At 37.6% G+C, this 14460-nt stretch overlaps 1 protein-coding gene across 1 annotated transcript in view; it reads left to right on the top strand.

Moving 5' to 3' along the window:
* Nucleotides 1–14460, top strand: part of LOC122809101 (deleted in malignant brain tumors 1 protein-like) — a gene marked incomplete at its 3' end in the record, with an annotated part of 811935 nt that overhangs the window by 71808 nt on the left and 725667 nt on the right.

The following is a 14460-nucleotide window of genomic DNA, read 5'->3' on the forward strand; positions in this document are numbered from 1 at the left end:
TTAAAGGAAGACATACTCAGGACTGCAACACCCCATTCCCTTAAAGTACAATACAGTATTAGCAATCCATTTACATGTTGTGAGAGTACAACCCACAGCCTTCTGCATAAAATGCAAATATGCTACCTGTTGTGCTACTATCTATTTATTTGACATTTGTTTACTGGGGTGGTCCTTCTGGGTCTACAAAACCCATTTTTAGTGGACGCCCGGGGAGAAAAACTCCACATACAGTGCAATACAAATATATTATAGTTCAAAAACAATGCAAGTGACATGAGGAATACTATAGAAATACAGTTGCCACCCATCCCGTTGTCAGCAGGACACTCATGGGTTTAGCCATCTCATCCCATTTCCTGCATTCACAGACAGTGGGACTTTAAAAGTCCCATTTTCCACTTTTCGCGCTCTTGAATTGCCATTGCTGTGGAAAAGCCAAAAATACTTCAGTTTTTTCCACAGCAATGCGGCTACATCACCAACCCAGACCTGCAGTTAGAGGGATTCCCTGCTAGGTCTGGGTGGTGTAATTCAAACCGCAATTGGCTGCAGGGATTGGAGGGAGCAGGGATTCACCTTGAAGAGCCCACTAAAGGTTGCAGCTGTAGACCAGTTTTATCTCAGTACTCTACAGCTGCGAAGGAAATACTTAAGGTCTGAAATTTCCAATCCTAGTAGCGAAGCCATCCAGCCAGCAAAGAAGCCAGCCAGTCAGCAAAGAAGCCAGCCAGCCAGCAAAGAAGCCAGCCAGCCAGCAAAGAAGCCAGCCAGCCAGCCAGCAAAGAAGCCAGCCAGCCAACCAGCAAAGAAGCCAGCCGGCCAGACAGCCAGCAAAAAAGCCAGCCAGCCAGCAAAGAAGCCAGCTTGCAGGGGAACCTGCTAGCCAGCCTGCAAGGGAGCCTGCTAGCTAGCAAGGGAGCCTGCCAGCCAGTCAGCCCAGCCACTTGAGCAGACAGAGCCAGTCATCCAACTAGCCATTCCAGCAGGAAGGAAGCAAGCTAGCCCAGCAAAAACTGTGATAGTGGTAAGTACATAACAGTATTTTGTGGCTTTAGTTATTTAAAATGGGAATATTGTTCTTTATTTTAAGTTTTTAATGTTTAGAAGTAGATGGGGATGTAGTATGCAGTATTTAAATCTGTGCAGTGGTTATTTTGAGATTTTTGAGTAGTAGTTTAAAATGGGAATATATTGTGGTTTATTTAAGTTTTTAATGTTTAGAGGTAGATGGGTGGCCATGGTGGTGCAGTGGTTAGCATTGTCACCTCACAGCAAGAGGTTCTCCGGTTCGATCCTTGGCGGGGGTGCCTTCTGTGTGGAGTCTGCATGTCCTCCCTGCGGTCATGTGGGTTTCCTCTGGTTTCTTCCCACATCCCAAAGGCATGCAGTAGGTGGACTGGACACTCTAAATTGCCCTAGGTGTGAGTGCATGTGTGTGTGCCTTCTGTGGAAGGTTGGGCACCAAGCTGGCAACTCAACACTGTAAAACTCTACTGCCAATCATGAGCAGACAGGTGATCCACTGTGGCAACCCCTAACTGTGAAAAGCCAGAAGAAGAATGTTTAGAGGTAGATGGGGGTGTAGTACACAGTATTTAAATCTGTGCAGTGGTTATTTTGAGATTTTTGAGTAGTAGTTTTTAAAGGTATAAAACCTGTATGTATATGTAATTGTTATTGTTCTTGTGGGTATGATTTGGAAGCATTACTTTTAAAAGGCTGAACTATGTGTTTAGAAGTTTTGTTTATTTCTGGTGGGGGCCAGTGAAATATAAATTTAATAACAGTTAATGTAGTGCATTTATTATTCTAGTAGGTACGTGTTGCCAACTTGCCGAAGCTGTTTCAAGATTGTTTTCATTTATACTTGTAAATGTGTACATTTAATTTTTTATGCGTTTTTGATAAGGTTAAAATGTCCTGCTTTGCTTGTAATGTGAATATGGGTGTGCTGCTTTTACTTGGGCCTGTTTATTGCATCGCTGTGCTGGGTAAATTACTTTTAATTGCTATGTTTTGAGGTAAAAGGAGTCCATGGAGTCTGCTGCATATTGCAGTTTATTTTACTTCTCTTGCAAGAAGTATTTTTAAAAGGCAAAATGTTTACAGACTTTTTTCCTGTTATTTATTTATTTTTTGGATGCATGCTCAGAAGTTAATGCAGTGTATTTGAGATTATGCTAAACCATGTCGTTACAGGGTAGTTTGCTTTTATAAGTAGCAAAGTTTGTATTTTGTGTTTTAGTGATGTCTTCAATAAATTTACAATGTACTGTTTTCATTAAAATCCGATTATGACCAGTGCTGCTGTTGGGCATGTTCATTAATAGATCATTGCGCTGAGTAAATTAGTGCCATACATTTCTTTTAACTGCTGTTGTCGAAAGCTAAATCAGATCTATGGTATCTGCTGTGCATTCTCATTCATTTTTAGTGTTTTTTTTTGGTTCAGTGAAAATGTGGTTAACTTTTTTTTCTTGAGGGGTGGGGTGAGGTGGGGGGCATGTTTGGTGGTAAAAAGAATGCATTTCGTTTTCTACGAGTTGTGTTAATGTTAGTTTTCAATGTTCAAAATGCCTCCTACATTACCTCATTTTCTATTTGACCTTTTCCAAACTGTTTGTAATGTTAACTCTTTTCTGCTCCATTCCTCAGTTCTTTCGCATAGCAATGTTTTTCGAGCCAGTTCTTTTGAGTGCCAATGTTTTTTGAGACAGTTATTTCACATGGCAATGTTTTTCAAGCCAGTTCTTTTGCATGCCAATGTTTTTCAAGCCAGTTCTTTCATGTGCCAATGTTTTTTGAGCCAGTTCTTTTGCGTGCCAATGTTTTTTGAGCCAGTTCTTTTGCATGCCACTGTTTTTCGAGCAAGTTCTTTCATGTGCCAATGTTTTTTGTGCCAGTTTATTTGTGCTGTGCACCAATATGTTACTGCACCCTACTAACACAGTTTTGGTAAATATGTTGCATATCAGGCAGCAGTATGTTACTGCACCCACTAACACAGTTTTGGTAACTATGTTGCATATCAGTATGTTACTGCACCCACTAACACAGTTTTGGTAACTATGTTGCATATCAGGTAAGTACAGATTCAAGCATGAAGAGAGCAGCAGTTTCATCACAGTCAACCAGCAGCAAGAGAATGTTCAAATGGCAGGACGTTTGGAAAACAGAATTCGACTGGATCGAGAGATGGAGTGATATCAAAGCGTTCTGCAGGTACTGCAAGAGAGAATTTCTAGTGACCCACCGTGGAAGAAACGATGTCACACAACATGAGGCAATTGAACAACATAACACTGCTATTCTTCAAGCTAAATCCAGTCACCTGATGACAAAGTGGGCAAGGAACGCAAACCTCGAGGGACCAGAACTTAGGATCATTGCAGCAGAAGCCTTTGAGGTGTTCCATGCTGTTAAGCACAATATTTCCTATAACAGGTTGGACTGTGCAGTAAAGTTAGCCAGCCAGTTGTACAGAGACTCGGACACTGCAAAGAAACTATCTTGTGGAAGAACCAAGGCTGAAGCCATAGTCAAAAATGTTTTGGGACCGCACTCATCGGAATGCCTCCTGCATGACCTTCAAAAACCAGGCACTTCATTTGCAATTTCATCAGATGCTTCCAACAAGGGGAACATAAAATTATTTCCACTGGTTGTGAGGTATTTTTCTAAAAAAGAAGGGGTGGTGAATGGCCTTTTTTACTTCTGTGAAGACCCTGGTGAATCTGCACAGGCTATTTCACAGCAAATTTCCAACATTATGGAAAGGCACTCCTTGCCCTGGAACAGCATTTCAGCTTATGTGGCTGATAATGCCAGTGTGAACTATGGGAAGAAATCTAGTGTGTATACCAGATTAAAAGAAAAGTGCCCATCACTCCAGAAGGCTAACTGTGTTGCCCACATCATTCACAATGCAGCCAAAAAAGCTGCAGCACAACTACCGTACAACGTGGAAGTATTTGTAATGAAACTTTTCAGCAACTTCTCAGGTTCTGCCACAAGGACCAGAGACTTGAAAGACTTCTTTGAGTTTTGTGGCATGGAATTTGAGAGTCTGTTAAGACATGTGCCAACAAGGTGGCTGTCACTACTTCCAGCCATTGAAAGAGTAGTGAAAAATCTCCCAGTGCTCCAGTCCTATTTCCAATCCCAGGCAGAAGAGAAGACCCCCGGCAGATATGGCAGTACTTTTCAGCTAATGAGTATGGTGAGAATGAATTGCCTACACTACCCCAGTACTATTTGCACTTTCTCTGTGCTGTTCTTGTTGATTTTAATGAACATAAAATTACATTAGAAAAATTAGCACTTACTGCCACGGAAATTTTTTGTGTAATGGCCTCTCTGAAGCAAAAGCTTCAGGCAAGAGCTGAAGGTTCTTTTTTTTGGACAGAAACTTAGGGCACTTATGAACACATTAGACAGCACTTCTGCTAACAAACTGAAAAAAGACTTCATTGTGTTCTTGGAGACAGCAGTGAAGTACCTGGAACAGTGGTTTGATTATACTGAAAGCAACTACTTGTTTACACTGTCTAAATTATCTCTAAATGAGCCCTTTGCTTTCAGTGACTTACTTAATGTGACCACTGCCCTGAGTCTGCAGGATGTAGATGAAGACTATCTTTTTAGGGACTACTTGGCAATTAGGCCCTTTCTCGAACAGTTATGTAACACAAGCTTGACCCCAGGAGAGAAGTGGCTGAAGCTTTTCAAAGAAGGGCCTGAACTGACTACACTATATCCGGTAAATGCTAGGGTTTTATCTATACCAACCTTAAATGCATTTGTAGAAAGAGTTTTTTCTTTGGTGAAAGGTAAATGGACATATGTGTGAAACCGATGTAGTGTGGACTTGTTAAAAGCCGAACTAATGATGACTGTAAATTACCGGATGACTTTTACTCAAATATTGTTTCAAATCGGGCCCTTCTTCAAGCCATAAAATCACATTCAAAATACACTTTTAAAAAAAAGTGATTTAGTGTACTAGTGTGCAGTATAAAGTACTAGGGTGCAGTTTGTAATTCTGTGTTTTTCTTTGTTTTAGCTTTAATTTGCTAGTGTGCAGTATGTAGTACTATGGTACAGTATGTAGTTTTGTTTTTTCTTTGCTTTAGATTTAATTGACAATAAAAATGTCTTAATTTTATACTTGGCTTGTATGTGGTATGTAGATTTTTTTTAGTCTTCTTTCTGAATAGTCATGGTTGGTTTATGAATTTTTTTACTTTTTAAATAAACAAGTGTCTGTTTAATGAGTAATGTGTTTTTTTATTCCTTTAAAGTTTATTTACTGTTACAACTGAGTAATGTGTGTTTTTGCAGTAATAGTTCACTTTATTTAAATGGTTTGAGTTTTCAGTATGCTGTAATGTCAGAATGTTGTATCCATAACTGTAATACTGCATCTCCTTTAACACCTCTGGTGATATCGTGGTGGGGGTGTGGTCAGTGTAATATTGGCCACACCCCCTGTCCTGTTGGTCACACCCCCATGCCCCACTTTGGCCTTGTTAAAAGGTGGCAACCCTATATACAAAAATAAGTTGACAGAAAGTAAACTAGGTTACAAGTAGGGTTGCCAGCTTTCTTTGTGGCTAAAACTGGACTAAGGTCATGCCCCTTGCATCACCCATAACTCCACCCATTCCCACCCTCTCTCCCATCCATGCCCCACCCATTTTGTGACATCACAGTGACGTCAGCTGATTTTCTGTTCCAGATGCCTGCTTTCAGCCAATTTCTCCCCAGTTGCCATAAACACGGTTCAAAACTCTCACTGAGCATACTGTCTTCTGCTTTACTCCTACAGTGATTACAGATATTTAGATTTAATTTAAAACATTTATTTCAAATTTTATAGCACAAACCACTGAGACACATTTGCTAAACAAAGCAATACAGTCTTACAATGAAAACAAGACTTTGCATTAAAACTACTCTGTCTTTAAATTTCACATTCACCAAAACAGCATTGCTCATTGTTTTCCCAAGTTTAGGATGATTCCAGAAAAAAAGCCAAGGTGTATCACCGTAGATGCCTCACCAATGAGCGTTAGGTAAAATAGCAAATCAATAAAATAAAAACATTAAAAACTTTATTCATATGTGGTTAACCACTAAAATTGTCTCAGCAGACTCACAATTCCAAAATGTATGGATAAGCGTTTTCGGCAAAAACAAGCCTTCTTCAGATCCCATTCTATCTCATTCAAGGAGAGTTTTTTAAAACCATTCATTAGCCAATCACATTGGTTCATCTTGACTGGCATTTAGTACAGATCCTCCTTTCCTTCAAAAAAGGTTTAATTGGGACACTCCCATTCAAATCAGGATAGCAGTGTGCTCTAAGGTTCATTATCCAACGTGCTTCCTCAGCTTCCATTCTGTTCACAATATCTCCCCCTCTGGTAGTTTCTGTTATTGCAGGGATTACCATAAATGTAAATGAATGATCTAAATTCTTCGAAATGTGCATATACAAAGCATTAGTCTGTACCTTCTTCTTAAAATCGGATAAATGTTTGGATATCCTCTCCTTTAACATTCTATTTGTCTTGCCTCTGTAAAAGGCTGGACAAGAAGTACAATTAGCGATGTATATCACATTCTTGCTATTACAATTTGCTATCCCATATGCTATAAGTTTAGGATGATAACATTTTAAAATGTTCTAAGAAATGACAGTACTAACAACAATCATATCTTACACGTCAATTGCATTAAAACTTCTCTACCCTTAAAACTCACATTCATTGAAACAGCATTGTAACCCACACCACATCCAAAGAAAATGCATGGCCATGGGTGGATAAAGATTACCTTTGGTCTGTTTTTGAATCATAGGCCCCTTGCACACAAAACAAGAAACATACATGTGTTATTTTCTTTAATACACCTTCCTGACTTTATTAAATTATATTCCTTTTATAATACAACACACTTGTTAGAGCACATTTTAAATTTATTGTTTGAACAATTTACAGTCAGAGCAACATACCACTATGCCAAATCAGCAGCTTCCTCAAAAATAGGAAGACTGAAACTTAATGGCTATCATTTTGTGAATTTATTTCTCATAGCTGTCAACCTCTTAGCACAAAAAACCTGGACAAATAAAGCCAATAATGGGGGAATACAAATTCAGTACTTCTCACTACAGCTCTCTATTCTTAACACCAAAAACCTGGGCAAAGCTAAGAAGTGGTGATGGCTAGGGACTTTAGGCCTCTAACCACCAGGTGTATTACATGGGGGGCATTTACACACACACACACACACACACAAAACCTTTGTTGCTAATGCTGCTTTCCGAAACTTCCCTGATGCTGGTTCTGCTGTGCCTTCCCCGTAATATCCAAACACACACACTACCTTCGTTGCTAATGCTGCTTTCCAAAGCAGTCAGCTCCACTCCAGTAACCTTCCAGAAGAACCATCATCTTGTAAACAACCAGATCAAAATTAAAAGGAATATACTGTAGTCATCTGCCTAGCTCTCAACCAGTCAGGGACAAATTACAATAAACTCAGTGACCACTCCCGAGTTAGCCATGGGCAATCAGGGAGACTTTCAAAATATTATTGCTATTAACCTGAGAATTGCCAAATAAGCCAATGTGAATTAATATCCATTTTCCACATTAAAAGTAGCCCATAGCCTCCCTTTTTTTTCTTTTTTTATACCTATGCAGTTTTATACTGGCAAAGGCTTCACCGCAGGATGAACTAAACAGTACCGCATGTTCACAGATCCATTATGCAATTAATTGCATAGCAACCTAAAACATTTTGGATACTCTGCACGGAATCAAAATTTCATTTGCTTTAAAAGAAACTACCATTTCAAATATCTAAGTTTAACCAAACTGTGCTTTGCCTCACAGTATTCAGAGTAAATAAAAAAATGTCAGAGACAAAATAGCACAGAGGGGAGACTGACTGCCAGTGGTTCAATATAGTAAAGAGGTGCCTATCTAATCATGCATGAAAAAAGAAAAACACCATGTAATGCTGTCTTTCACAACCATGTAACTCAACCCAGAATCACTTCTCAACTCACCTACATACGCTCCATTACAGATTTGGATTTCCACCCAGCCAGTCGAACTTCAAAAATGCTCATTTGCATTCTGAAAATGCTGCCTTCCCTCCCTGAAATGCTGGCTTCTGCTTCCCACTCACGTCCCCAATGCTGGTTCTCCTATGCCTTCCCCGTAATCCAAAGTCGAACTTCAAAAATCGCTTGAATTACATTCTGAAAATGCTGCCTTCCCATTTGAAATGCTGGCCTCTGCTTCCTGCTCGCACTACCAGAAGTGGGCTCCTTGTGCTCAGTTCTGACAGGCTGGTAGCCCTGAGAGGCCTGATGTCTGGTTTTGAACGAAATTTGTAACCTGACAATTTGCCAGAAAACCGGACAGCTGGCAACCCTAGTTACAAGATATACTACACATCTGGATAACTCTATACAGTTATATCATTATAGGCAATTTTATTTATTCTAACAATATATACATAGCCTTTGTACAAAAGTAGTATATAGGTAGTACAATGTATGACATCGGTTGCTATAGTACATGAAAAATAAAATGATGCTTTCAGTTAGGAAAACAATAGCAGAAGAGTTAGTGATGCAGAAAGATAGTGAGAGAGTTAAGAATAGAAGCATAACAGACTGAGCAGTAGCTCAAGGATATGGTATAGAAACAGAGAAGGAGTCAGGAGAGACAATAATAATAATAATGTTAATAATAACTAATAATGCTTTTTAATATTATAGCACAAGTGATACCATTTGCTAAACAAAACAGTTGCACATTGTAAACACACTTATCAAGAGCAGTAGAATACATCTCTTCCCTTGAAGCTCACAATTCCCTGAAAATGTACTTGAAACTCATTTCCTTGGAAAATGCACCTGATACTCAGTTCCTTGAAAAATGTAGCTGGTAGTTGGGGTAGGGGATTCAGGCTCCTGTTTCCTATAAATAAGGTTTAGGGTTTAAGCCTGAGCAAATAACAAACCACTAGCTATCCTTAACTAGGGCATTTCACTCTCTTATACACATACCACTTATGTGGTGGTGGTGCTGCGGTAGCGTTGTCACCTCACAGTAAGACGCTATGCGGTTTGATTCTCAGCTAGAGCGTCTTCTGCATGGAGACATGCGTGAATGGGTGTACCTTCGTTGAAGGTTGTGCGTCGGGCCTGGCAAGCTGGTACGTAAAAATCAACTGCCAATCATTAGTGGACCGGAGTTCCGCTGTGGTGACCCCTAACTGGCAAAAGCCAAAAGACACAAACAAACAAACACTCATGCCTCTTATTGCAAGAAAACTGGCCAAAGCTTAAAATAAATAAAGATGGACTTAGAAAGTTGCTAGAATAACAGAGTTGTGTTAGTGTGTATTTATCTATAGGATATGAAGTCTGAAACTCAAATGCCTGTCATTTAGTAACTTCAGTCCTCAATAATTTTTCAGAAAATCACAAATTTTATGAGGAACAGACCAAACATATGGGGCAAAAATCTGGATAGTTGAAGGGTATGCTACCTACCTACTTCATACACACACCCCTACCTATCTCCCTGTTACACACACACACACACACACACACACACACACACACACACACACACACACACCTACCTCTTACACACACACACACACACACACACACACACACACACACACACACACACACACACACACACACACACACACACACACACACCCTACCTACCTACTTCTTAAAGACACACACACACACACACACACACACACACACACACACACACACACATAAAACCTACTGTTTATTTGTCTCTTCATGGTCTACAGTCCAAATGTTTTCTGCTATTCAAATTCCATGTGCATGAAAGATGAAGATGTAAAGAACAGGTCACACAGACGTAGAAGACAAAGGCATTAACAGGTTGGACACACCTGTTGTGTATGTTCAATGAAATGCAAAGGGTGTTCTTAAAGAAGAACACCCTTAAAAATATGTAATTTTTTTTATTAAAAAAAAAAAAAATCTCCCAGCCAGCAGGCCCCCTCCCACACAGTGAGCCCTAGGCAACTGCCTTAGTCATCTAGTGCTGGATCTGGCTCTGGTGGGCACAGCATTGGAGATTTAGTTTTACTATCTGGACTTGCTTTAAACAGTCTGGATTTATGTCCTGAAGTACAGACTGGTCCAATCTTTTTTGCAGCTCTTGGAGTAATCCATTGTTTTCTGCAACACTGAGTTCAAATGTATTAATTTCTGGAGTGCAGCCTTATTTATGTTCCAGGTGTCATAGACATATGCTGTTGCTGCTATTGGGAAAACCATAGCTATGACTAGATGGACCTTTGTTCATAATGCAATGTCTTTCCTCTTTAAAATTATATCCACATTTCCCATAGCTTTACTTTCAAAAAAGCAATCATCTTTGAGAGTCATGGCTGCAATCACTATCTGCAGAGACCAGGAACATTAAATATGTCACTGCCTCCCCTAATTTGCCATCTATTTGCAAGTAATTTGTAGGGCTAGATGATATAATGATGAGCAATAAACCATCTTTTGCACCTTTTAGTTTCACTTTCATTAACAGGCTCTTCAATTTTTCCTCAGTTTCAGACATTAACATGTTATCATCTGCACTTGTTAATATTTATGCTAGCAATTTTGATTACAACATCTAGTTAGCCTAACCTAACATTTTCAATGATATTCGACGTGTAACACATTACAATAATGTAGTATATAATAAAGATAGGGAAATGAATAATAAATGCAAAATATATTTTGTTTCTACATATGGAACATTCAGTTCCATATTTGTTAATTTAGTTAAGTATTATTGGCAATATTTGTTTAAATTTAAAGATATAGGCAATATCTTAAGTCCATTCTTAGGTATATCATAGAAGAGAGGAAGAAATCTTAGAGATATCTTGGTACATAATCACTTTGTTATGCCTGTTATAAATATTATAGGAAATATGAAGGCACCAATGGGTACTTATTCCTGTGATCACTGTAGTATTTGTGTTTATACTGTTAGAACATTTAATTTTATACATGGACATGCATTTTGTCCATTGGAAATGTTTAATTGTGAAACAGAAGGTGTTATTTATGCCCTACAATGGTCCTGTAATCTAGTATATATTGGGAAAACCAAGAGAAAATTTAAATATAGAATGCAGGAACATGTTAGGAATATTAAAAATAAAAAAGTGGATAGTCCGGTGGTTAAAAATTTCTTAGAATGTCATGATTCTAACCCAGGTGACTAAAAGGTTACTATTTTAGAAAAATACATAGAGGTTTCTGCTCAGATAGTTAAAATAACCTAATGCATAAAGAAAGTATTTACATTTTAAAATTTAACACTCTGTCCCCTTTAGGGCTTAATCTTGGATGTAATTGGAGGCTGCTTATTTGAATTTTAATTGATTAATTGATTTTAATGATTGTGTATTTAAATGGGGGCCAACTGATGGTTTTGTGTACTCTTTGAAGGCTTTGCCGAGACACTAAGACTTATTAAAATTTTGTACTTTTGCTGGATTTTGTTTTGTGGATTTAAGCTCTATTTTTTTGTGGTTGCTGATTTTATCATGGTGTTTATGGCCAGCAATCTGAATTTGGATATTCTTAGGGTCCTAAGAGAGGACTACAATGATTCTACTCAACGTACTATGGATAAATTTATTGTTCACTAGGAGAGATCGCTGTCTGCGTTTTCTACAGGTAAGAATGTACATGGAAATGGACTGAATGATGCCTCAAATGTTTCCTCTTTCATGGATAGACTGGAGGAGGACCAAAGGAGTCGACAGGAATATCTCTTTCTTAAACTAGGGGAGCGTGGTTATTCTACTCTATTGGATGAGTCTGGTGTTCTACTTGGCAAACTTGAACATTTACTGCATAAAGGAACTGCCACCTATTTTAATGTTAGGTCTACGGGGATATTTGGATCTAGATATCTCTCCGAGAGGACTGAGAGCTTTTAAGTCTCCTTCTACTCCATTTAATTTGTCAGACGAAACAGATAAAAAATTCTCTAAAAGGTGGCTTGCAGCGTTGCTCATTAGAGTGGGTTGCAATTTTAGTAGAAAGAGATTTGATTAAGCAAATGAAAATGAAAAATGAAATAAAAAGTACATATAATGATTTATTTAAATTAACTGGTTTTGGTAATGTGGATGTTCAGTTGGCAGATATAAATGAGAAATTAAAAAAATATGAAACTGAAATTATTGAATGCAAAAACACTAAATTAAAAAGATACTTGAGGGACTATGAAGGGGGAAGGGCTTTTTTATGATATAAGAAAGAATGTAAAAGCCCTAAAATACATCAGACCACCTTAAATAAGTCAACTAGTTTATCAAGAGGTGTGTCTTTTGCATTGGATGTATCGTCAGCGTCTATTGAAGTGGAAAATAATGGAGAAAAGTTTCCATCTTTACCTCCGGCTCAAGATCTGGACAGATTGCATAAAGACTTTCAGAGGGGAGAAAGAACAGTGATGGACAATGCAAATGAATGAAAACAGGGTTGTTTTCAACCAGACATGAGCCATGGAAGGGATACTACGAAGCAGTACACGTAGTCTAAATAGTACTGATTTTGTGGACTCTAATGTGGTGAATATGTCAAATTATGTTTTATCTAAATGTCAAGAGAAAGTGCTTAATTATGGATTAAATTTTTTTCCCACTGTAATGCCCCACTTACATGTATTAAAATGTGAAGTGTTTAGATTAAGCTGTAAATTGCACCTGTTACATCATATTAATGTGAATAATACGGAAGTAAATGAGGGGACAGAGTGTAATAATTCTGATAGTAGTTTGGAGGATAGCTTTTGTTCTTGCAATACTAGTTTTCTGTATGAAATACAGGAAAGTGATAATTTTAATGCATATAGTTTATTCAATACCGAGGATATTGTTTGCAAAAGTGATTTCATTCCACCATATAGACATGATGGTATCAAACAGTTTTCACAAATGCTTAATTATGCTGTGGAATGTGAATTTAATGCATTTATGAGCAATAATAATAATAAAATGTATAACCTCTCATTGCAGGAATGGGAAGAACTACAGATGCTCACAAAAATAAAAATATAATTATTAAACCTGCAGATAAAGGGGGCAAAATTGTTTTAATGAATGTGCAGCAGTATTTCCCTATGTGTATGTCCCATTTGGATAATAGGGATGTTTATAAAAGCAGTAATATGAATATATATAGACAGGCAATACATGATTTTGAAGCTCTTATACAAAAAGGCTATCGACTAGGATATTTCTCTACGAATGGTTTGCATAAGAAGTTTGGTTTTGATAATAGTGAATTGGAAGTATTTTACTGCCTTCCAAAAATCCATAAAATGTCACAAATCTTCCAGGCAGGCCAGTTGTTTCTGCACAAAAATATTTTATTAAGAATGTTGGTTTATTGTTACACAAAGTGTTACTTCCTTAAGTAGAAAAATTACCTTCATATATTAGAGATACTATGGACTTTTTAGAAAAATTGTCTGATTTCAGATGATCTAATGATATACTAACACACCAATTCTTACCAACCTTATCACCCCCTACAACAACCTTAAGACACTACGCTCATCTAATAAAATATTAGTACAAATAGGCAAAACCTACAATAAGGCTGGTGACTCTTTGTTCTCTAATACCATGGGTAAAACCTGGAACTCTCTCCCCAGTGACCTGACCTCCTTTTCTTCACTAACACAATTTAAAATCAGGCTTAAAACCTACCTTAAATCCCATTGGCTATGCCCCTGTGTGAACCCAGACTAACTACTCATGTTATTTCTTACAAAGACACCTGTCTTACTAACTGTATATACTAATTGCCTATGAAAACCATACATATAACAGGCCTTAAAATTGATTAAAATCTCTATCAATATCCCTAAAATGTCATTAAGACTACCTACCATGTTAACAAAAGTTACATGTCATATGATTCTGCAATCAAATGTGTTTTGAAGTGAACATATTTCCTTATATTTTAATCTACTCACGTCTATAAAAACTATCATGTATAAAATAGGTTAATCTTGTATTGTACTTGTACTTGTGAAATATTGTTTTTATATATAATTTTTTACTGTGTTTTCGAGGAGCTTTTCTCCCCGACCTCTGCTGAAAATGGACATATATCCAGCTGGGCTAGCCCGGTCAACAAATGTAAAATAAAATAAATAAATAAATAAATATATTTTGTAGTAGTAGATGTTTGTAGTTTGTACACAAATATTAGACATGATCTTGGTATTGAGGCAGTTAAGTACTTTTTAGGAGATAGTTCAAAAAGTAACTATATTTTGGAATTATTAAAATTTTGTTTAGAAAATAATTATTTTACATTTAATAACAAGGTTTTTCACCAGCTCCAAG

Source organism: Protopterus annectens, chromosome 1.part1, assembly GCF_019279795.1.
Source record: "Protopterus annectens isolate FY-2018-M chromosome 1.part1, PAN1.0, whole genome shotgun sequence".
Classification (NCBI taxonomy): Eukaryota; Metazoa; Chordata; order Ceratodontiformes; family Protopteridae; genus Protopterus; species Protopterus annectens.